Source organism: Chanodichthys erythropterus, chromosome 14 (assembly GCF_024489055.1).
Source record: "Chanodichthys erythropterus isolate Z2021 chromosome 14, ASM2448905v1, whole genome shotgun sequence".
Classification (NCBI taxonomy): Eukaryota; Metazoa; Chordata; class Actinopteri; order Cypriniformes; family Xenocyprididae; genus Chanodichthys; species Chanodichthys erythropterus.
This window is the reverse complement of record NC_090234.1, coordinates 14,280,446-14,304,969: the sequence shown is the minus strand read 5'-3', so window position 1 is coordinate 14,304,969 and position 24,524 is coordinate 14,280,446. Positions and strand designations below refer to the sequence as shown.

The window sequence follows — 24,524 nt, the reverse complement described above, 5'->3', positions numbered from 1 at the left end:
CTGTATAGAACTGATTACATCTCGCTTGATTCTTGGCCAATAGAATTTTCTCAAAATTCTGTCATAGGTCTTTCGTACACCCATATGACCAGCTACCCCTTCATGAGATAACTGCAGGACAGCTTGACGAAAAGTAACAGGAACCACAATTTTAATTCTAGGGTTGATTAAAATGTCAGAACTCATAGGCTGTTGCCTACAGAGCAATCCATCTCGAAGAAAGTAAACAGGAAGTGAATTCTGGTCACCACTTCTTTTCTTCTCTGAAGAGAATATATCTTGGAGGGTGCAATCCGGCTGCTGTTCTTTGATTAGTTCATCTCGAGTTACACTATACAGTGGAGATAAAGAACAAGCATTAACATTGTCAAAGTAAAATGGACTTTCAGGCTTAGAACCAGATTTTTCCATATTGTCAACAACCAATGGTAACTCAGACACAAGGATCTCATCTTCAATACTAGTGCACCTTTTAGTACGTTCTGGCTGGGAAAAACTCACAGAGGAAATAAAAGTATCACTAAGAATACTTTCCTTTTCATCACATATCATTTTCTTAGCCTTTAGCTCGAGTTATGGCGCATGCAGGGAATAGATTAGGACGGTCAGGGGAGACGTCCATTTTGTCTACATCAGGAACCACTATAGGTGGAACTCCACCATCAGACTTTTCCCACACATTTCCTCCTGCTAGATCATTACCTAGTATAAAGGTGACACCAGGTACAGGAAGCACAGCACGAACTCCAACGACAACATTACCTGACACCAGTTTTGAGGAGAAATGTATGCGGTGTAAAGGAACTTCCATAAACCCCATCTCTAACTAGTACATGAGTTCCAGTAGCAGTACTATCAGACAAAGGCAGAAGTCCTTCCAATAAAAAGCCGGCCCCAGTATCTCGAAGGATGCAAACAGGAACAGTCTTCTCAAAGCCAGGCAAATACACAGTCCCCTCTGTAAGAAATGGTGCATAATCATTATGACACTTAACATCCTCAATCTCCAACTCAGATATATCCCTCTGCTTAGGCTGTATTTTCACAGATTGGGCAAGGCTGTGGTTCTCACATGATGTAGAAATTAAGCCGACAGTTTTAGCAGATCTCTCCTTTTTCTTAAGAACAGCACAATCAGAAATTTTATGCTCCGCCTCTTTACAATAAAAGCAGACAATCTCACCTTTTATACGAGTATTAACAACAACATTATCAGTGGAAGAACTGAAAACAACATTCTGACGTACTACAGTTGCTTTGCTCTTACCAAAGACACTCATCTTAGGTTTATGCAAATCAGTTAAATGGCTAGTCGTACTTCGGTGAGTAAGAACAAATTCGTTGGCCATGAGAGCAGCATCGGACAATTTACTCACCTTATGCTCATTTAAATACATAGCGACAGCATTTGGCACACAATGTTTAAACTCTTCCTAAATAATTAGTTCTCTAAGCTGTTCTTTAGAGGTTACTTTCATCGAGGTACACCAATGATCAAACATGTTCTCTTTTTCTCTGGCAAATTCAAGATAAGTGCACTTCTCAGGTTTAAAGAAACTTCTAAATCTCTGATGATATGCCTCAGGTGCTAATTCATATGCTTGCAACAATGCAGATTTAACAATTTCGTAGTCACCACTTTGCTCAACAGTCAGTGCTGAATAAACTTCCTGTGCTCTCCCTGTTAATGTTACAGATCCCTTGTTCCCCTGGACTCCATATCCCATGTTCCTCCTGTTCTCCACACCTGCACTCACTTCCCTCGTCATCTCCCCATCATCACTCATCACCTGCACCTGGACTTGATTATCCTCACTGCCTTTATATTGCACTCACTCCATTCACTCCTCGTCGGTTCTCTGTTGTGTTTACGTGTATGTTTGGTGTTCCCTGCCTTTGTTGATTAAAGTGTACTACGTTACTGTGGAAATCCGTATCTGCCTCGTCTCTGCAACAGCAACCGTAACAGAAGAACCGACCTTAAACCGACCGGATTTCCACAGAAAAAAATGGAAGCTTCCTTCATCTCCCGGGCTCCAACTTCTCCCATGCCTCTCTCTTCTTGGACAGCTGGCGAGCGGCTCATTGGACTCCTACAGGTGGGTCGTTCGCTGGAGAGATATATGGAGGAGTTTGTTGAGCTTGCTTTTTTATCTGACTGGCCTGAAGCATGTTTGATCTCCCTGTTTCTGGATGGATTGGATGACGACACTATCCGTTTAGATGAACCTGATTATCGTTTCTCCTTAAGCGTAACTATCAATTTAATTTTGTGTTTAAATGGCTCCAAATTCTTCGTCGACAAGGTTCAGGATGAGTGTTGGTCTCCAGTCTATCCAGAAACACGGTTGGCCGGGCCAGTTAGTCAGCCACCGTCTTCCTTCGCATACCCCTCCAGCGAACTCCCTGCCTGCCCCATGCTGGACCCACACTGCTCTACTGGGTCCAGAAAGCGGAGGAGGCAGAAGCAAGCCGCTCCAGTCTCTCCAGAGCCCGCTCCAGTCTCTCCAGAGCCCGCTCTAGCCCTCTCCGAGCCTGCCACTCCAACCCTGTGCGAGCCGCCAGATGCGGTCTGGCTTATAGACTTTTTCTCAGAGCTCTCCGCTCCAGTCTCAGCCGCCGAGCCCTCCTCTCCAGTCTCAGCCGCCGAGCCCTCCTCTCCAGTCTCAGCCGCCGAGCCCTCCTCTCCAGTCTCAGCCGCCGAGCCCTCCTCTCCAGTCTCAGCCGCCGAGCCCTCCTCTCCAGTCTCAGCCGCCGAGCCCTCCTCTCCAGTCTCAGCCGCCGAGCCCTCCTCTCCAGTCTCAGCCGCCGAGCCCTCCTCTCCAGTCTCAGCCGCCGAGCCCTCCTCTCCAGTCTCAGCCGCCGAGCCCTCCTCTCCAGTCTCAGCCGCCGAGCCCTCCTCTCCAGTCTCAGCCGCCGAGCCCTCCTCTCCAGTCTCAGCCGCCGAGCCCTCCTCTCCAGTCTCAGCCGCCGAGCCCTCCTCTCCAGTCTCAGCCGCCGAGCCCTCCTCTCCAGTCTCAGCCGCCGAGCCCTCCTCTCCAGTCTCAGCCGCCGAGCCCTCCTCTCCAGTCTCAGCCGCCGAGCCCTCCTCTCCAGTCTCAGCCGCCGAGCCCTCCTCTCCAGTCTCAGCCGCCGAGCCCTCCTCTCCAGTCTCAGCCGCCGAGCCCTCCTCTCCAGTCTCAGCCGCCGAGCCCTCCTCTCCAGTCTCAGCCGCCGAGCCCTCCTCTCCAGTCTCAGCCGCCGAGCCCTCCTCTCCAGTCTCAGCCGCCGAGCCCTCCTCTCCAGTCTCAGCCGCCGAGCCCTCCTCTCCAGTCTCAGCCGCCGAGCCCTCCTCTCCAGTCTCAGCCGCCGAGCCCTCTTCTCCAGTCTCAGCCGCCGAGCCCTCTTCTCCAGTCTCAGCCGCCGAGCCCTCTTCTCCAGTCTCAGCCGCCGAGCCCTCTTCTCCAGTCTCAGCCGCCGAGCCCTCTTCTCCAGTCTCAGCCGCCGAGCCCTCTTCTCCAGTCTCAGCCGCCGAGCCCTCTTCTCCAGTCTCAGCCGCCGAGCCCTCTTCTCCAGTCTCAGCCGCCGAGCCCTCTTCTCCAGTCTCAGCCGCCGAGCCCTCTTCTCCAGTCTCAGCCGCCGAGCCCTCTTCTCCAGTCTCAGCCGCCGAGCCCTCTTCTCCAGTCTCAGCCGCCGAGCCCTATGCTCCAGCCACCGCCACTGAGCCAGCCGCTCCTATGATGAACTTTGTTATAAAAGTCTCCAGCCCTAAGACTGTTTACCCTCCCTGCCTCCCTCTCCCGCCTCCTCCCACTTGTGTCCACACTGCACCTCCACCTCAAGCCCCCTCGCCCAGATCTCCACCTCGGACCTCTGGGCGATTACCTACACCCTGGCTCCAACCTCCCTCGTCTCCACCATGGTCCATAAGTCCACCAGTCTCACCAGTCTCCATCCTGCCCCCGTTCACACCTTGGTCTTTCGTCAGCCTGCCCTCACTTCTGGACTGCACTCCTCCGTCTACGCTCCGTCCCTCCGTTCCAGTTGGCTTCCTCACTCCCCCTGGTGTTCACTTTGTTGTATGTCGTCTGTGATCAACTGCGGCCTTCTGGAGCCCCGGCTGCGCTTCGGTCGGCGGAGCCGCTGGTTCCGCCATCTTCCGCCGGTCCTTCAGCGCCGCCAGGGCTCAACGGCTCGAAGCCTTCGGCCCCTGACCCTCCAAGGCTGCCCTCGGCCCCTGACCCTCCAAGGCTGCCCTCGGCCCCTGACCCTCCAAGGCTGCCCTCGGCCCCTGACCCTCCATGGCTGCCCTCGGCCCCTGACCCTCCAAGGCTGCCCTCGGCCCCTGACCCTCCAAGGCTGCCCTCGGCCCCTGACCCTCCAAGGCTGCCCTCGGCCCCTGACCCTCCAAGGCTGCCCTCGGCCCCTGACCCTCCAAGGCTGCCCTCGGCCCCTGACCCTCCATGGCTGCCCTCGGCCCCTGACCCGCCATGGCTGCCCTCGGCCCCTGACCCGCCATGGCCGCCTTCGGCTCCTGACCCGCCATGGCTTTTGAACCCGCCCTGGAGACCTCCACTCCAGTCTGCTCCTCCCCCTGCTCTGGCTTGAGGTCTCCAGGGCGCCCACGAGGACGCGCCTACCGGGAGGGGGAGGTACTGTAACAGATCCCTTGTTTCCCTGGACTCCATATCCCATGTTCCTCCTGTTCTCCACACCTGCACTCACTTCCCTCGTCATCTCCCCATCATCACTCATCACCTGCACCTGGACTTGATTATCCTCACTGCCTTTATATTGCACTCACTCCATTCACTCCTCGTCGGTTCTCTGTTGTGTTTACGTGTATGTTTGGTGTTCCCTGCCTTTGTTCATTAAAGTGTACTACGTTACTATGGAAATCCGTATCTGCCTCGTCTCTGCACCAGCAACCGTAACAGTTAACATGCATTGCAACAATAATTTCCAAAATTCCCTAGGCCATTTCAGCGACTCTGCGACACATTCAAAATGAGAAAAATATTTCTCTAACTCCCTCTCAGAAAACGGCGGTACCATTCTCATGTGTTTAAAAACATCAAAAGCAGGTGCAGCAGAGACTGATTCATTAGAGGACACAGAAAGTGGGGTTTCAACAGTTTTTACAGTCATTTCTAATTCGAGCTTTCTCAACTGAAACTGTCTTTCTTCCCTTTCTTTTTCAAACTGCAAATCCAATTTTCACATCTCTAACTGTTGTTGTAACCTCTTCACCTCAACATCTCTCTCCAACTCTTTCTCTTTCAAAGCACAAACGTCACGCTCTGCACAAAGCTTCTCCACATCAACACATAGCTGCTTTTCTTGCAAAGACATCTCACTAAACTTTACATTTCTGTCAGTATCAAAAAGAGGAGACGTTAAAAGACTCTTCAGGGTTAATAACTTCAGCTCTTACCTCTAAAACGCCCTGTTCGAAAAGCGTGCTTCTCAGTGTTCATCAGCGTTTCTCTAAGCTTCTTGTCGTTGCTTGTCACCTCCATGCCAAAACGCTCTGCAATCTGCAACAATTCTTCCTTTGTGCATCTCTCCAGTAATATTTCTGAAGGAAATGCGAAGAAATCTTCGACTACCGAAGGCATTTTTAGTACGCTAGGGTAAGTTAGGCTAACAAACAAAACACATGTGAGAATGCCACTATAAACTACAACATTGAAACTACAAATCCCATAAGCCTCTTCGCCAGGGACCGTCGTAGCATAACACACTCAAATTGCAAACCCCGCCCAGTTACAAGATAGATGCAATGCAAACTTACCACAAGTCGTTCCCCACAACATCTTCATACTGACAGGCATTACAAACAACACGGACGCAGAAAACAGCAAACAATGTCACCTTAAATGAAAATGAGAGACTTCAGTTCCTAACTACACGCTAAATGAAAGTAACTGAACCTACCTAGTCTTCAAAGGTGTACCGGGCTCGAGGCGGCATTTAAACGCTAAACTCTGGGACAATTGGTACATTTAAACCAAAAGCCCGAAGCGTACCCCCGACAGAGATTCAAAACCTCGCCCAGAATAACCTTTAAAAATAAGAAAGGCAAAATAACAAATAGTGTCCTGATGGAAGGATTACTTACAACCCAGCTGAGAACACTCTAAATAACTGAAGTCTGCTCATTTACACAGGTGAACACTGAAAACATCATATACTTACTTATACATGTAGCAATTTGGGACGAGCCCCCAATTTTATGTTACGGCCAGCTCGTTTCAAGCAAAAACATAAAAAAGGGATGACACACCACCGTGCAATCAATATAAATTAATTTATTGATTTAACAAACATAACAATAATCACAAATAACAAACATAAGTCTATATGGCGAGGGGACAGGTGACAGGTTAAAACGCAGCGAGAAGCAGGAGTCGGGGAGAGAGAGGGGAACTGCTGACTGAGCCGCTGGTGCACGACAAACTGGAGTGAAGCCCATTGTGGATTGTATATGTTGTGACCAGGAGTGAAGCCCTTTGTGGATTGTATATGTAACGCGCGCATCGTGGCGCAAGTGCGACCCTCCCTCTCAAACAATAAATAACGGAAATGAGCGGAAAAGGAATACACCAGTTCTAAATTTGGACCAGCGACCAGAAGATCAGACTCGCTCAAGAGACTGTGTCAGCAACAGGGGTAGAGGAAAAGACGACAACACTGGCTGCATCAGAATCAGGTAAAGTATATTAAAGGGAATGTTAATAATGCAATAATAAAAAAAAAAAAAAAAAAAATAAGTCAGAGTTTCAATACATCATCAAACCAACAAACAAACAAACAAACAAACAAAAAAAGGATATATTCACCAAAAAGGGGTAATGGAGAATAAAATAAATGAAAAGAAGAAAATAAGTAAATGTATTCTTCTTATAACCCTTATATATTTAAATTGTCTATTTTTCTATTTTATTAATTGTTTGTCTTTATCTTTTTTTTTTGACCTATTTAGATTCAATCTAATAAAATTAATTGACTCTTATCCTGCTAATATGGAATATATATATATAGAATAATATAGAATATATATTTAAACTATTCATCAAATTTGTTTCAATTGGCCTATTTAATATAGATAATAACTTTGAATACAATTCTTCCAAATGACACTTGGAAATACCTTTTTCCCTCTTGTTCTTCAGAAATACAACAACAACAAAAATAAAATAAAAATAAAACCAAATAATTTGACAGTGGAATTTGAGAGTAGAAAATCAGGAAAAAAAAGAGAAAAATTACAATAGATAACCCTTGATGCTCACAATAAGAGTCCCAGTGTGGATTAGGGTTTCACCAAACTTTAACTCAGTTCAGTGCTGCATACACGAGATCCGTCTTCCGCAATTGAGTTCTGAGCAACACAGTTCAGTCAGAAAAACGAAGGAAAAGCGTGTGCACAATCCTACCACTTTCTTGATTCACGCAGCTCGATCCTTATATCAGGGTTCCTACACATTTTCCATTTCAAAATTCCATACTTTTCCATACTCAAATTTCTAGACCTCCTTCCAAACGATTTCTGCCATTGGTGAGCCTCGGTCTCCTTTTCTATGTTTTTTGGCGCACCAAAAATATTCTCGCCGCTTTATAATATTAATATTGAACAACTGTACTCACATGAACTGATTAATGGATCTTGAGAGAGGAAATGTCACTGCTTCATGTTTGTAGTCCGGGTCCTACAGTCTTTTAGTGATTTTTAAATTAGTGTTTGATTGTTGAAATAAAGTTTTGTATTTAGTATTCATGTCCTAGGCCCTTCTCTTCTTAGAAACCACGTACCTGTGTAACTTTTGTTGGGGATAAAATCTACAAGTACTAATATATTCCGTTTAACAAGTTGTCATGACTTAGTTTGTTTCCCTTTCCGGCCATACCACTCGCTACATAGGCGTGAATATTTAATTTGTCTATTAATTCAATACATTTCCTTTATAGAGATCCTTCTGTGATTTATCCATCTGCTCTGTTCTCGACATTATATGTATCATATATTATCATATATCATATATATATATATATATATAATGTATGAAACATTATATGTTTCATATATTATATGTATCAAAGTATTTTTATAGAGTAGCCTACGAGTATGAGTAGCACAAGCAGTTTCCATAATATTTTAGAAATTCGTAACTCTATAAACATATTTGCAAAGTGAAGAGAGGTGAAAAAGGTGACATGTAGAAAGTAGATAGTTGTAGGGGGTCTGGGGGCATCCTCCCCCAGGAGAAGATTTTTGTGATTTTAACATGTAAAGGAAGCATTCTGGTGCACTCTGAAAAGAACAGAAATGGAAAAAACAACATTTGCTTCAAGTAAAAAATAAAAAATAAAACATTTTGGCACAAATTTCATAATTGAATGCGATTTTGATTCAGAAGCTTGCGATTTGATTTTGATTTGATTACCTTTGATTCAGTATTGATTAATTTGGGCCTATCAGGTACAGTACATGGCAAATTTCCTCAAAGAAAAAAAATCTCTCAACTAATGCTGTAAACAATACAGGGAACCACAGCTGGTACGTCATTATAATATTAGGTTAAATTGATCATAAGTTACTTACATATAGGCTAACTTACACATAAGGAAGTTTTTATAATAACGTTATAATAAAAGTGACAATTATTTTTCTACTCTTTATGTAGGCCTAAACATTTAAATGGTGACTGTCATAAAACAGATTTATGTATTCAATATAGAAGCACATGTTAAGTACAAATACAATGAATATGTAATAGCCTATAGAGCATATATTTATCAAAATGCTCCGCTCAAAGTTCATTTTTGTAGCTAAATGATGAGTTATTGGACATTGTAAGGCTTTTCTGAGGTAGGCTAAATGTGACATTTTTACAAGCTGTTTTATTGACGCCTTTCTGCGGTTGAAACGCTGATTAATCGATTGCATGTGACATGACAGATTTTGGTAAGTTGTACTGTATCTTTCAACATACCTTCAAAATAACTCTTCGGATGTAAACGATTCACATAAATGATGTATTTTGATTCAAAACTGCTAATTTCGCCACAAAGTGACTAGTTTGCAGGTATAATAAATTAGAAAACTGAATAGAGGCAACAGTCTGGAAACACAAATATTTTTCCAAACTCTGATTTCTTTTTTCCATACTTTTCCAGACCTGGAAAAAACTCAAATCAAATTCCATACTTTTCCATACTTTTCCTAACCGCGTAGGAACCCTGTTATATGGGCATGACTCGCCAGTTCCTGCTCGCAGGCTCTTTCTAGTGCAATGCAGGGACACTTCAAGTTCAAAGTCTTCTTCGACGATCGTCCGGTTCCAGAAAATATGCTGCACCCGACTCAAGAGATGATGGAAAGCAGAAGATAGGCAAAAGAAAGACAGAGAGGGGAAAGAAAAAAAAAACCCCAACCTTGCAAAAGACAAGGCCAAAAATACAATTAGACATTCCGTTCAAGATATACATCATTACAGCAGTTAATCTGCGAATAAACAACATTTCAACATATTTAACTCCATGTTCATTAACATTAACACATTGAAATTTGCATAAACATGCAAAGAGCATTTTTTCAAATGACGCGTTTAGGCCTCATCTGCCCGTATCGCATGTGCGTCACGATCAGCCATTTTTCATAGCTCGAATACACGACAAAAACCCATTAAAATAACACTTGCAACTGCTTAAAGAAATTTTTAAATCTGAACATTAGTTATTTAACACATTCACTCGATATTCCTCCCGTTTTTTAACAGAGGAATAGCTTTTATATATCTTATATATGTACTACAGTACATAATACAACCACATTTGATGGTTAAACACCATTTACAGAACATTTATACAAAGCAACCCCTGTAATTGAGGATTTAATCACTCTACTCACCAAGAGAATTCAAAGTTTATAGTTATGAAGTTTTCAGACAGGCAAAACTCCAACCTCTGGAAGTTTCTCTCTTCTATAGTAGTTTGCCCCAGCATCAACCGTGATAAGTGACTGACGATGTTCAATTCACATTTCACTCTCAAAATCTGTTATTTTTCTTAACACAACTGCTGATTTATGTGTTCTAATTCTGTTTTCTTCTTCTTTTTCAGGACCTTGTCGTAACTGCTGTTTCTCTCTCTCGCATTCGCACGTTCTCGCCTCGTTCTCTCTCTCGCACAGCTCCGATCATAGGGCGGGGCTAACTCTTCGCTCTCCTAAATGGACCAATCTCAAATTTGTTTTATTTGAATATTTTTCAAATTAGTTTATTTCTTTTTGAATTTATGCATTTTTCTATTTTCTATTTCACAAATGTTATTAAAATAAATTACTGATTTACATATTCTTGAGTGTTATAGTTTTTATTCCCTTTTCTGTTTTTCATTAACAAGGCTCTTAGTAACCTGGGTTACATATATGCCGTGACTGGAGTGAAGCCCTTTGTGGATTATTTTGTTTTGATGTTGTGCCTTGCACAGTTTTTGTTGGACGTTTCTGAATTTTGAAATAAAGCTCAGTCAGCAGTTAAACGCCGACCCTGTCCCCTTCCTTCCTACACTGAAGAACACTATCCGTACTACAGTCTAATAAATACACTAATCCAAGGAGGGACAAATTAAATTGATCAAATATGACAGTTAAGATATGTAATCCACGTAAATAAGCAACACAACTGTTTTCAACATTGATAATAATCATAAATGTTTCTTGAGCAGCAAATCATATTAGAATGATTTCTGAAGGATCATGTGACACTGAAGACTGGAATAATAATGCTGAAAATTCAGCTTTAATCACAGGAATAAATTACAAATTGTAATACTAGATTTTAAATGATAATAATAGAAATATTACTGTTTATATTGTATTTTTGATAAAAAACAATGAATGTACCCTTGGAAAGTAAGTGAATGGGAAATGTCAATGTCAAAAACATTCAAAAAAAATCTTACAGATCCAAACTTATGAATGATAGTGTATGTTACGCATGTAAATATTTGCTAGGGTGGAGATAAAACAAATATTCTTATATTGATTATATTCTTATATTTTTTTATATTGATATTCTTTTATTTCTTTACTCAACAGACTATTTTCTTACTCATAGCTTTCAGTCAGGCGACTGGAGCAGAGACCTGGAGGGCAAAACATACATAGAACTGCAGGACAGGCCTGTTAATTTTCCTAATTTTCTGTCTGTTTCAAACAACAAATATTACATTGCGTCTCAAAAAAAGGAAAACACAATATGAAAGTAAAATGCATGTTTTGGGCACTTGTGATCCATATACAACACCTGCAGCAGTATTTCAATTAGTAAACTGTAGAGTATTCACTATTTTATTACTTTAAAGTACTTATAAGAATTTTCTGACTGAACTAAAGAGAACAGAATTTTTATTCTTTTTTTTATTTTCATCTTTACGAATGTCAGTTAATAATAACATGGCTGTTCATTGTTTTTTCTTTTTAACACAACATCATTGTTTTTAGATTTCTGCAACACACCAAACATGGATGACAAGAGCAGGGACGTGCACAGACATTTTGGGGGGCAGGGGCTCAAGTGGTAAAAAGGGCACTTCTCATAATTATTTATTTTAAAAATAATGAACCCTTAAATATATTAAGACAACTCTGACTTTCCTTACCAATTTATTTTAATTCCTTCACACTCACAGAATTGTTTTATACTCCACAGATTTCTACAAAATAATCAGTTCACACAGAGACCATGTTCTTCTTTAGTATTCACTAGGTTTATCACAAGAGAAGGCAACAGCAACTAGCAAGTAGCTATATATTTTGAATAAATGACTGCACCAAGGAGAAGGACATAGTTTCACTAATAATTTATTTTGCACAAATCAGTAAATCGTTTTAATTATTTCGGTGTTATTGGATTGCTTTCATGAAGTGGACAATTTTTAGATTTTGGTCCATTTTTGCTTCCATGTCTTTTACTCTAATGAAAAGAAAACTTAACCCTAACCCTATACACATTTAGATTAAGCGTACTACCATCCATCTTTTTGCATCTGTAGATTTCTTCTAAATTAAACAAAAACTGTTAATGCTTAATGCATTATATATTATAAAATAGGCTACCATGATTAAAAATATATTTTTAGTAAAATAATAATATTCGGCCACTTCTTTGTGATAGAAATGCTACAGCCACTGTAATTTCTTCAACAAGAATATGTGGACATCAAACATGCAAAGAGAGAGCAATTGATGTATTACCCTGTGTAAGCGTAGATTTAAGAATAACATTATGTAGCTGATGCTGTATTATCATGATTTTTAAATAGTTTTAACAAACCATGCATCCTTAGAAAACTGTCTAATAATGCGGTTCATGGATGTGCGTCCGTGCTCCTCTTCTGGTATTGACAGCCCAACCGATATCTTTACCATGGTTCAAAACGCAATGCATAGCACAATAAAATAACTGAAATTATAATATGACATAGATTTCATTAGTATCAAATCAGGCAAATGTGTCGATGGTGGTCAAACTATTAATGCAGCGTTAAATGTATAAATAACCCTTAAATAGCCAGAACTTTCAGGTTTGTGAACAAATAGCCTACCTGAAAGAAATGCATCCATCTAGGGTTTTTTTTCTTTTTCGCTTCTCATCGCCAGACAGCAGTTGCTTTTTCGCGGGAATAGTTGTCACAAGTTTTCAGCCAGCAGCAAACATGAGGTTAGGTGGGGCGGGGCGCGCGCTCGAGCGGGCATGAATGGCGTGTTGCGGAGTGAGCTAGGGCATCTGAAATCGACAAAGCCGACCTGATTTAGTATTTTGTTTTATTCAGTAAATATATTTGTTTGACAGGGAAGCTGTGCACAAACAGGAATATATATTCATTTATTAAAAAAAAAAAAAAAAAAAGAAGCACCCCAGAAAAAAGGGCACTTTCTCTCGAGGAAGAAAAAGGGCAGGTGCTCAAGCCCCTTTTTTGTCTATGTGTGCACGTGCCTGGACAAGAGTGAAGGATAAGGTTATGGCTCATCAATTTTAAGGTAAGATAAATAGAGATTTTTTAATGAAAAATAATCAGAATTTTACCATTTTGAGATCTCACACACAGGACCTTTTGAGAAGACTGATTTCTCTTGTCTGCTCAATAGTCAGTCTGGTCAGAGTTTGTTGCCGTTTGTTGGATGCTCAGACGACCAAACAAACGCCGATTAAACATGTTCAGTCTGGTAAAAACAGACTCCGACCAACGCCAACAGGGTTATCACACCTATCCAACAAACTCCAGCAGACGAGTTTGTTGGCATTTGTCGGTGCGGTGTGAACTGAAACAGCTGAAAACTACCCGCATCTGGCGGGTTGACAGGTGTTAATGTCAAACCCTGATTGTTAAGCCTGCCCTGGGTACACCAAACTACCCGCATTTTTCTTGTCCGTTGCCCTCACAGATTCCTGCAGTTAAGCTTGGATGTACTTTTACATTCCAATAAAGGTCATAGATGACATGCCTCTGAACTGAAGTATGACGTGTTGTACCATTACAATACTTATAGGCAACTAGTCATCATATCTTCCACTCCACGAAACACATGTTAATGCTCAGTAGTATGTACACATATATGGTGCTTTAATGTATTTGCATTGTACTAAAATGTGTTCATTTTCAATGGGCATATATGCGGCTCAAACGGGTAGCCTAGTGCATCCCAAATTTTTCAACATTAACATTTTAATATAACATTATAGTCATTGGCCTTTAGAAAAATGTTTTTTTCAGGAGGTGGAGTGCACAATAGGCCCCTGTGGCGCGGCCTAAGCTTTTGTCCTTAATGGCATTTTTTCCCCTACATTACTTTTACTTTTATACTTGAAGTAGTTTTGAAACCAGTACTTTTACACTTTTACTTGAGTAAAAAGCTTGAGTTGATACTTCAACTTCTACAGAAGTATTTTTAAACTCTAGTATCTATACTTCTACTTGAGTAATGAATGTGAATACTTTTGACGCGATCAGCTGGTGATCAAAATAAAAGCTCAAGGATTTATCTTTTAAAAAGAAATTAGTACAAAAGTGTTGTAATTTCCCTATACTGTTGTGTAAAGGGCATGCCCATGGACCCCCCTAGAGGAGGTACACCCAACAAACTATTACAAATTACAGTGCCAAATATTGTATATTTTCTGAACAACAATACTACAACAAAAGCTCCTTTCATGTCAGTAACGCTATTAACAGAATATTAAAATATCTTTGGACAAATATTGATTTGGGCTAAGCCCCGGATGTTTACACTGTCTGGCTCCGCCCCTGCCATACAGTATGCAAATTGAACAAAGAAACAGCATTGACAAACATCTTTATAGTTGTGATATAAAGTCTCAGTCTACATTTTGTTTTAGGATGCCAAACAATTATTAATAAAATAATAATATAATAATGTTTTAATATTATATAATTATTCATGACAGTAATTTCCATATATTGTAACAAATGACTATAAAATAAATGACAATTTTTATTAGTTACTAACTTTACACAACAGTATATGGAAATGACAACGCTTTTTTACTAATTTCTTTTTAAAAGATAAATCCTTGAGCTTTTATTTTGAACACCAGGGCCCGGTTTTTCAAAAGTAATCCAGTGGGATTTCGGATCAAGGATTGGATCAATTCTTGGAAATGGGTTTTTCAAAAGCAAAAGAGGGATTCCGAACTGAGATCAGAGTATGTAATCCAATCTTACATTTGATCTGGATCAAACCTGCCCTTTGGGTTTTTCAAAACTTCGAACTTGGCTTGGGATCTATTTGATAAAAAAAACAAAAAAAAAAACAAAAAACAAAAACAAAACAGGATTATCCTGATCCCATCAGAAGTTTTTTTTAAGTGAATGATCACAAAATCAATGTTTACTGATGATATATACATTTCTTCATATTTGAAGCATATGTGAACCATGTCACATCTAATGAGATATGGTAAACAACAAAAACAAACAAAAAATCTCAAAGCTATCAGCTGTCAAATAAATGTCACTGTTGCTCACAGCTCTATAATTCCACAGCCTATATTAATGGCAATGACAACAAATATATTCAGTAGCCTAGTTAAAAGTCATTTCTCACAATTGCATCTCTAATTGCAAGTCCAGTGTGTCCTCCATTAGGTAAGAACATTAACGGCTGTTCTGGTTCTACATCAGGTCCATCAAAATTGTCATCAAGAGGGACATGACGCCTGGTGGCGATGTTATACAAAACAATACAGGCAAGGAATATGTTGCATGCCACCTTGGGTTGTACTCGCAAGTAGTTAAGACATGCAAACCGTCTGTTCAGGACTCCATTTAAGCGTTCAATGGCACATCTTGTTTTGCAATGTGAGGAGTTGAAGCGTTCCTGCTCAGGTGTGTTTGCAACTGAAAAAGGGGTCATTAGCCATGGTAGGAGTGGATATGCACTGTCTCCCAATACTATTCCATTTGGTCGGTGGGATTGAAGCTCTCTGTATAGTGCACTTTCTCTTAGAATACATGCATCATGAACAGACCCTGGCCATTTCACAACACAGTTGGTTATTTTGAGGTCGGCATTGCCCACAAGTTGAATGTTGATGCTGTGCCTCCCCTTTCGATTGACATACTCCCACTCCCTTTCACAAGGTGCTTGGATATGCACATGAGTACAATCAATAGCAACAATAGTGCTATTGGCATGTTCCCCATTTGAAAAAACTTGTGCTTAGTCTGAGCTGTCTGGTCATCCTTGGGAAAGGAAACGAATTGATTGATCAGACTGCCCAGTGCTACTGCATAGCATTCACCACATTACTCACAGTTGATTTTCTCACTCCCATATTGTCACCAATTACTTGGTAGAAAGTCCCACATGCATAAAAGTGCAGAGCGATTAAGCACTGCTCCTCCACAGATGAAGCATGACTCCTTTGGGTTTGGTGTTGGAGTGTTGGTCTGACAAGATCTGCAATGTACTTAATGTTATCTCTCCCAAAGCGAAAAAGTGCATACAGTTCTTCTGATGTGTATTGCTCGAGTGGTTTGGGATGCTCAGCATGCACCCTTTGATGGTACCTTCTACAGTAACAATGAACAATACCTGCCAAGCAAAATTCTCATGCAGAGGAAATGTTTGTCCTGGACTTAACTACAGTGACTGAGGAGGAAGATAGATCCCCAGTGGATGTAATGAAGATAGTCCAAGACGTTCCTACAAGAAACCTCAAACATTCCTCTGCTACAAACCAGGATGGTGACAGCCATGAGTTGCTTCTGAAATGGGAAACCGAAAGAGCAGAAGTACAAATTGAACTGGGTAAAGAACAAATCTTGCTTACCCAAATGCAGCAGAAAAAAGTGCAGATGGAGATACATCTCCTAAAGGCAGAGATGGAAAGAGCTGGTATCTGTCCTGTAAAACTCCATGTACTCCGTCTTTTTGATGTTGAGACATTCCTTCGTCCAGACGTTCCTTCCATAGGCGCGTCTGCCTTTCTGCTTCTCCTCTCTCTTCGTCCGAGAGGAAGACGTCATCCGCGTAGAGGAGTGACCATGGCAAAGGCATATGCAGGTCGGCAGTGATCGTGTCCATGCATAGGATGAACAGGAATGGTGATAAGGCCTATCCTTGGTGCACTCCGACGCTGATGGGGAATGGTGGTGATGTTCCAACTGTGCACCTGACTACACTTGTGACGTTCTTATACAAGAGTTGTACCCAATGCATGTAGGTTTCAGGGACTCCATGGGATCGAAGTGAGTGCCCAATGAGGTCGTGGGGCACCCTGTCGAATGCCTTTTCCAGATCGAGAAATCACACGTGGACCGTTTTATTCTATTCCCTGTGCCTTTCCAGTAGGAGCCTTGCCCTGAATATGGCGTCTATCGTGCCGCATCCTTTGACGAAACCACATTGGTTGGGCGAGAGGGTGATGATATTCCTAATCCTCGTGTCCAGGACTCGTTCGAAGATCTTCATCATATGGCACAGGAGTCGAATAGGCCGGTAGTTTGAACATTTCTGCCACATCGCCTTTGCCCTTACAAATTGGGTAAGCTCCTGGTAAGGCCAGAGGATTGTGGCAAAGATTCCTTGAGGACAAAAGATCTTTCATCGGACGCAAAGAGATTAATTTCAGACATGTTGGGAACTTAAGGCGGGTCAGATGCTGTAAAACAGTCGAGGAATATGGGTGAGTCGAATATTTCTACATATATATGCTTTCACTCATTCTGATTGGGTAGATATGTTGATTACTGATTGTTAACAGCTGGCTGAAATGACGTAATGAATAGTCAGATTATTTGAACGTTGCTCCTCCCGAATCTTCCAGGCTTCTGCGGGAATATCGTCTGGTCCGGTCGCTTTTCCATTCTTCATTCTCTTGATGGCGTGTTCCACTTCGGTGATGGCAATGAGCAGAACGGGGCCAGGCATGGGTTCAGCGCTAATAATCGGTGGGTGGGGAAATTCCTGGTTGCAGATTCCAGAGAAATAGTCGCTCCAGTGTTGAAGGTTGGCGGGCGGGTCTCTGAGAACTGTATGGTTCCCATCCTTGATGCATTTGACCTGACCAATATCCTGGGTCGAGCGATGGCGCGCATCTGCCAGTCGGTAGATCTTGTTGGCACCTTCGGGGGTGTCTAGCTCAACATACAGTTGGTCGTATTGAGCTGATTTCACTGCTGCTACTGCTCGCTTCTCTGCTGATTTGCAGTTCCTGTAGTTTTGGTAGTCCAGATCCGCGAGCGTTTGTCGCCAACTCAAGTCAATGCTGTTTCTTTGTTCAATTTGCATACTGTATGGGCTTAAACTCTTAAGTTTTGAGCTCTCAAAGTGCACCAGATTGATGAATTAAACTTTAAAATGTACAAACATTTTTTTACGGGGGTGGGGGGGGACATGCCCCCAGACCCCCTTAGAGGAGGTACACCCAACAAACTTTTACAAATTACAGTGGCAAATAATGCACATTTTCTGAACAACAATTCTACAACAAAAGCTCCTTTCATGTCAGTAAAGCTGTTAACAGAAAATTAAAATGTCTTTGGACAAATATTGATTTGGGATAAGCCCCGGATGTTTACACTGTCTGGCTCCGCCCCTGCCATACAGTATGCAAATTAAAATATGTTAAACAGTTCAATATTGCTTTTCTAGAGTATTCATCATAGGCATCCATACACCGGCAGCACTTTCTCTCTCTTCTCTCCGACAGCGAGTTCACGCACACCGCAGCTGAACACAGACACGCCTCCTGTCACTCACTCAGAGCAGCGGCAGGCCTAAAATTTTACCATGAACATAATGCTTGTTTAATATTGTTTATTTATATTTAGTATATTTTCCATCCAGACCTGGAAATTACTCAAATTCCATACTTTTCCAAACTGCGACATAATAGTTTATTCATTGGTTATCCGTCTATGGTTTGTTGTTACTTACAGATTTCTGCTCGTTAGAAAACAGATGCAGATGAAAAGGGAACGGTAAGATTTATTTAAATACATCAAAATGATTGTCCTACCAGTCTATGTGTGTCTTTACCAATAGTGAACTGTGGTTGAAGTTACTTCAAAACAGAAATACATATTATGACTTTAAGTTTCTAAGCGATTTTGTTGATAAATCGCAGAACAGCAATGACAATAAGTTCCAAGTTTCAATGACTCTATATGTGACCGTGCGTGCAATCTGACCATCACATACGCGCATATGACAGCTGTTTGCGTTTAAACCACAAGCGGCATGTTACAGTATTTCTGAATTGCTAAAACACTTTTTTTGAATGTTTCTCTCGTTTTCTCAAAACCTTAAACACAAATCACTAAACTTAAGCTACACTGTCAAAAATCTTTGACTTGTCTTTCTATATCAAACAATTGCTTCAGAACTAGGTTATCTTTACCCAAAACCAAATACAGTTTTCAAATAACACACACATCCAGCTAATGCATAAACACTACACAGCAGTCATTACACACTACAGAGATAAATGCAAAACACTGCACTCAGGGCAGAGCAGGGAAAAATTATTTTTACAGTTTTTTCCAATTGCTAACACACAATTTTTCAAACTAGTCTGGTTTTATCAAAACACTTAACACAATTCACAAAACCACACACCCAAACTGCAAAATACCTCATATATCCTGCAAAATGAAGCACTGCAACCGAAACTACACAGAGCATTATCAAAATCAAACTTTTGCATGAAATGGCACACACTTCATTCATATTACCAGATTTTTGCCTAACCACCTACACACTGTTGGGCATAATGAAAAGCACCCCCATCTTTAGTATGCTTTGCCAGAATACTAAAATATGTATCAGATTGTTCACATGCACAGAAATATTTGCAGATACACACACATGCTGTTGCAACATTTTTATTTTTTTTCCTTCACTACAGTAAACAAGTCAGTACAACATAAGCACAGCAGATATATTTACATGGGACTGAACAAAAATATTCTTACAAAAAAAGTAAACTGAAAAAGAAAATTTCTGAAAAAAAATATATTACAGTAAAAAAAGAGGCAAGAAAAATAATTAGGCAGCATCTTGCCGCACAGCCGGGTCTGGCCACAACGCCTCGTCAACATCACAGGCAATATCTTCCCTTGCCAGACATCGAGGGAAGAAGCGCCTTGAGTGCCTTATCCATCCCTGAATTGCACCCACATCAATCTCATCACATGCCTCTTCCATGGCCTGCACAAGAGGCATGCGCACAAAGGAGCTGCCGGTCGTACACCTTCCACCGCCATGCCGAAAAGAATTCTTCTATGGGGTTCAGAAATGGTGAGTATGGTGGGAGGTATTGCATGAGAAATGTTGGGTGGTCAGCAAACCAGTTTTGGACTGGGGCTGCACGATGAAAGCTCACGTTGTCCCATACTACAACGTACCGGTTTCTTTGATGGTCTGCATCATTCATACGCTCTGGTGGTATGAGAATGTTGTGAAGTCTGTCCAGAAATGTGAGAATATGGGCTGTGTTGTATGGTCCAAGTTTGGCATGACGGTGGAGGACACCATGCATATTGGAGATGGCAGCGCACATTGTGATGTTCCCACCACGTTGGCCAGGAACATCTATAATGGCTCTGTGGCCAATGAGGTTTCTCCCTCTTCTTCTGGTCTTACCCAGCCTCATCTATAAAGATGAACTCATGTGGGATTGCATGAGCATCCATTTCCAGTACTCCCTGAAAACAAAGAACAAAAATCACTCAATATGGTGTTATCCAGTACACTGGGAAACAATGTTGTGTGTAGTGTACTGCAGTCAATATAGTACTTACATCCACATATGCTCGTCTGAACTCTTTGTTTCTTTGAGAGTTTCTCTCAAACGGCACCTTATAAAGTTGTTTCATTCTGATTTGGTTTCGCTTGAGAATGCGAGCCAATGTGGACAGACTAACTCGTTGAATGTTGTTGAATAAGGTGTTGTCTTGGATGATGTGGCTTTGAATTTCTCGTAATCTGATTTCATTATTTTCCAAAACCAAGTTTACAATGGCAGCTTCCTGTACCCCGGTGAACATTTGGCCCCTTCCTCCACCATGGTGTCGTCTCTCAGTCCTTTAGAAAAAATAAAATAAAAATATATATAGGGCTTGGACAATGCAGCCTAAATATTTTCCCCCACAGTAGAGTACATTGTACAGGAAACTTGTACAGTTCATGAATGGCTGATGTCATACACTAAGTAAACAGGTGTCACCCAACTGATACACTATGACATGGGGTATACTACATGTGTACTACATGAAATTTTGGTTACATACCTGTTCTCCAGTCTAAAGGTCCGGATGACAGAGGCGACAGTAAAACGGCTCAAGTTTGGCTGCACTCTCTGTCCAGCCTCACGCATTGTCAACCCATGGTTGATGACATGATCTACTAAGGTTGCTCTGATTTCATTTGAAAGTGTTTGTCTTCTTTGGCCATGAACTCCTCTACCTGCTCTACCCCTACCTCTCACTCTTCCTCCCCCTCTTATTCTCAACCTCCCTCTTCCTCTTCCTCTTCCTCTCTCTGCAATGTCTTCCATTGTTGTTGTAAAAAAAAAAAAGGTTCTCACCTGTGGTCTTTTCATAGTGCTTACATCCTGATTGAAGTGTTAACAATTAACCACTGAGGTGTTTGGCCAGGTGGCACATGTAATTGGCCAATTAGCTCATGTAGTGTCATTTTGAATGGCAGTGTTTTGAAATGGCAAACATGTGACTTTATGTCAGATTGTTGTGTCTTATGCAGAGAACTGTATTTAGTGAATTTAAAAAGTGCTATTTTGAAATGCAAAATGTGTGTAAAACAGAAAAGGTGTTTAGACTTTTGGAGACTTGAGAAGAAGTTTTGCTCTCTGTGTGTCAGTTTAAATAATTGTGCTGTGCATGTCATTTTAGTGTGTTAGCAATTGGAAAAAACTGTATTATCAAGTACTTGCACACATAAAATGTAGTCACAAATTACAGTTTTTTCCAATTGCTGTGATACCTCTCCTTCCACCGGCATGTGGAAGTCTTTCAGTTCTATCAAATAAAACCTCTTGTTAGAATTGTACAGACAGGCCTAATGCATTGAAATGTCACCAAATATGTACAATAAATAAAATACTATTATATAAGTATATCACTGCAAGAAAAGGACCAATTTGTAGAGATATGTTACAGTAATTTACTGAGACATTCCACAACTGTACATACTGTACTGTAAGTTTGAGGGACCACTCTTTGAATGTCCTGACAATGGAGGCCACAGAGAACCTGCTTATATTTTGTTGAACACGCAGTCCTGCTTCCCTCATACTCATTCCATGAACCAGAACATGGTGTATGATTGTTGCTCTAATTTCATTGGAAATGATGGCTCTTGTTCTTCCTCCTCCTCCTCCGTCTCTTCCTCTTCCTCTTCCTCCTCCTCCTCCTCCTCCTCGGTCTCTTCCTCTTCCTCCTCCTCCTCCTTCTCCTCTGTCTCTTCCTCCTCCTCCTCCTCTGTCTCTTCCTCCTCCTCCTCCTCTGTCTCTTCCTCCTCCTCCTCCTCTGTCTCTTCCTCCTCCTCCTCCTCTGTCTCTTCCTCCTCCTCCTCCTCCTCTGTCTCTTCCTCTTTCTCTTTCTCTTTCTCTTTCTCTTTCTCTTTCTCTTTCTCTTTCTCTTCCTCTTCCTCTTCCTCTTCCTCTTCCACTTGCTCCTTCTCTCCTGCCCTCCATTGTGAAAATCACACATGCCATTTGGATTTGACATGGTTTTATATCCTGATTACTGATTAGGTGCAACACATTACTGATTTGAAACAGGTGTGTTCAATTTTGAGTGCTTGTGTGTTACCGATGACAACAGTGTGTTGCTCGTGTTTCACTTTTGGAGGCTGTGTTGTGCCATTCTGAGTTAAGTGCACCACAATGCTACATGTGCTTTGTGAATGACAATGTGTTTACAGTTTTGCACAAAGAGTGATTCCGATTTGCTTGTTGTGTCTAACCACATGATAAGTGTTTAAAGTTCTGCAAACTGTGTGATTCAATCAATAAAGTGGTTTGTACACTTGCAACTTTGGTTTTGAAAATGGATTTTAGTGTTTTAGCAATTGTGAAATACTGTAATTTAGAACGGAAAACTTTTACAGAAACAGTTTAAAACGTTAATTCCCCCAATCAACATTGATACAGATGGCACAACTATGGAAATTAATTCAGGGACAGAAAACGAGAAGAATTTTAACTGTGCTTTGCGGAGTTGAGCCGATGGGGTGGAAAGTGCGAGTTGGCTGGGACTGAATCTGCGCTGCGGCGCGGCTCTGTTTTGCTGAAGGCCTGCTGCGGCGGCCTGATGCTGGAGGAAGGCCCGTTCCTTCGCGGGAATAGGCGGTATTGCCCAAGACTCAAACTTAGTGCTAGACCGCCTTGTTGTCCATTTCTTTATGGCAGGAATGATAGAAGGGACAGGACTAGAAAAAAATACACGAAAGGAGATCGCGGATGTTTCGACTGCAGTGGCGAGAGTAGGCCTCGGCCTCCTTGAGGACAAAAGATCTTTCATCGGACGCAAAGAGATTAATTTCAGACATGTTGGGAACTTAGGGCGGGTCAGATGCTGTAAAACGGTCGAGGAATATTGGTGAGTCGACTGTGTCTACATATATATGCTTTCACTCATTCTGATTGGGTAGATATGTTGATTACTGATTGCTAACAGCTGGTTGAAATGACGTAATGAATAGTCAGATTATTTGAACGTTGCTCCTCCTGAATTTTGTTAGTAAAACATCATGTAGTTAAGACATGCAAACCGTCTGTTCAGGACTCCATTTAAGCGTTCAATGGCGCATCTTGTTTTGCAATGTGAGGAGTTGAAGCGTTCCTGCTCAGGTGTGTTTGCAACTAAAAAAGGGGTCATTAGCCATGGTAGGAGTGGATATGCACTGTCTCCCAATACTATTCCATTTGGTCGGTGGGATTGAAGCTCTCTGTATAGTGCACTTTCTCTTAGAATATGTACATCATGAACAGACCCTGGCCATTTCACAACACAGTTGGTTATTTTGAGGTCGGCATTGTCCACAAGTTGAATGTTGATGCTGTGCCTCCCCTTTTGATTGACACACTACCACTCCCTTTCACAAGGTGCTTGGATATGCACATGAGTACAATCAATAGCAACAATAGTGCTATTGGCATGTTCCCCATTTGAAAAAACTTGCGCTTAGTCTGAGCTGTCTGGTCATCCTTGGGAAAGGAAACAAATCGATTGATCAAACTGCCCAGTGCTACTGCATAGCCTTCACCACATTACTCACGGTTGATTTTCTCACTCCCATATTGTCACCAATTACTTTTTTTTTTAGAAAGTCCCACATGCGTAAAAGTGCAGAGCGATCAAGCACTGTTCCTCCACAGATAGAGCATGACTCCTTTGGGTTTGGTGTTGGAGTGTTGGCCTGACAAGATCTGCAATGTACTTAATGTCATCTCTCCCTAAGCAAAAACGTGCATACAGTTCTTCTGATGTGTATTGCTCGAGTGGTTTGGGATGCTCAGCATGCACCCTTTGACGGTACCTTCTACGGTAACGATGAACAATACCTGCCATGTGGATGCCTCTGTAGGTTAAGAGAAATGGGTGCAAATACATGATGTGTTTAAATGGTGTCACCCATTAACCAGCAATGAGCTGATTGGTGTAAGCCTAATTGAGCACAAGCCAAAGCAATTATGCTCAAGGCTTTTAAGATCAGTGTTGGCTACACCAAAGAGTTGGAACCATGGACTCAAAAGGGCCTAATTTTACTGTGGCAGAATACTGTGCACTGCTGGAGGGTGTTCGGGCAAATTTTGCCTCGATAGTAGGAGGTTTCAGCTCAGCAAAGGGTGGAGAAGTGACCAAAAAAGGAAAACACAACATTTGGGAGGATATAACCAATCATGTCAATGCCACGGGGTCTGGTCAAAAGAGGACCATTAAACAAGTTGTGATTGAAGAACCTTAGGGCCAAGGCAACGAAAGACCTA

The 24,524-nt window shown here is 41.8% G+C and overlaps 2 pseudogenes; both read right to left on the bottom strand.

Moving 5' to 3' along the window:
* Positions 1-5,196: 5,196 nt before the first annotated feature.
* On the bottom strand, positions 5,197-16,266 carry LOC137036219 (putative nuclease HARBI1; annotated as a pseudogene).
* A 7,005-nt stretch (positions 16,267-23,271) lies between these two features.
* On the bottom strand, positions 23,272-24,147 carry LOC137036218 (putative nuclease HARBI1; annotated as a pseudogene).
* Between the last annotated feature and the right edge of the window lie 377 nt (positions 24,148-24,524).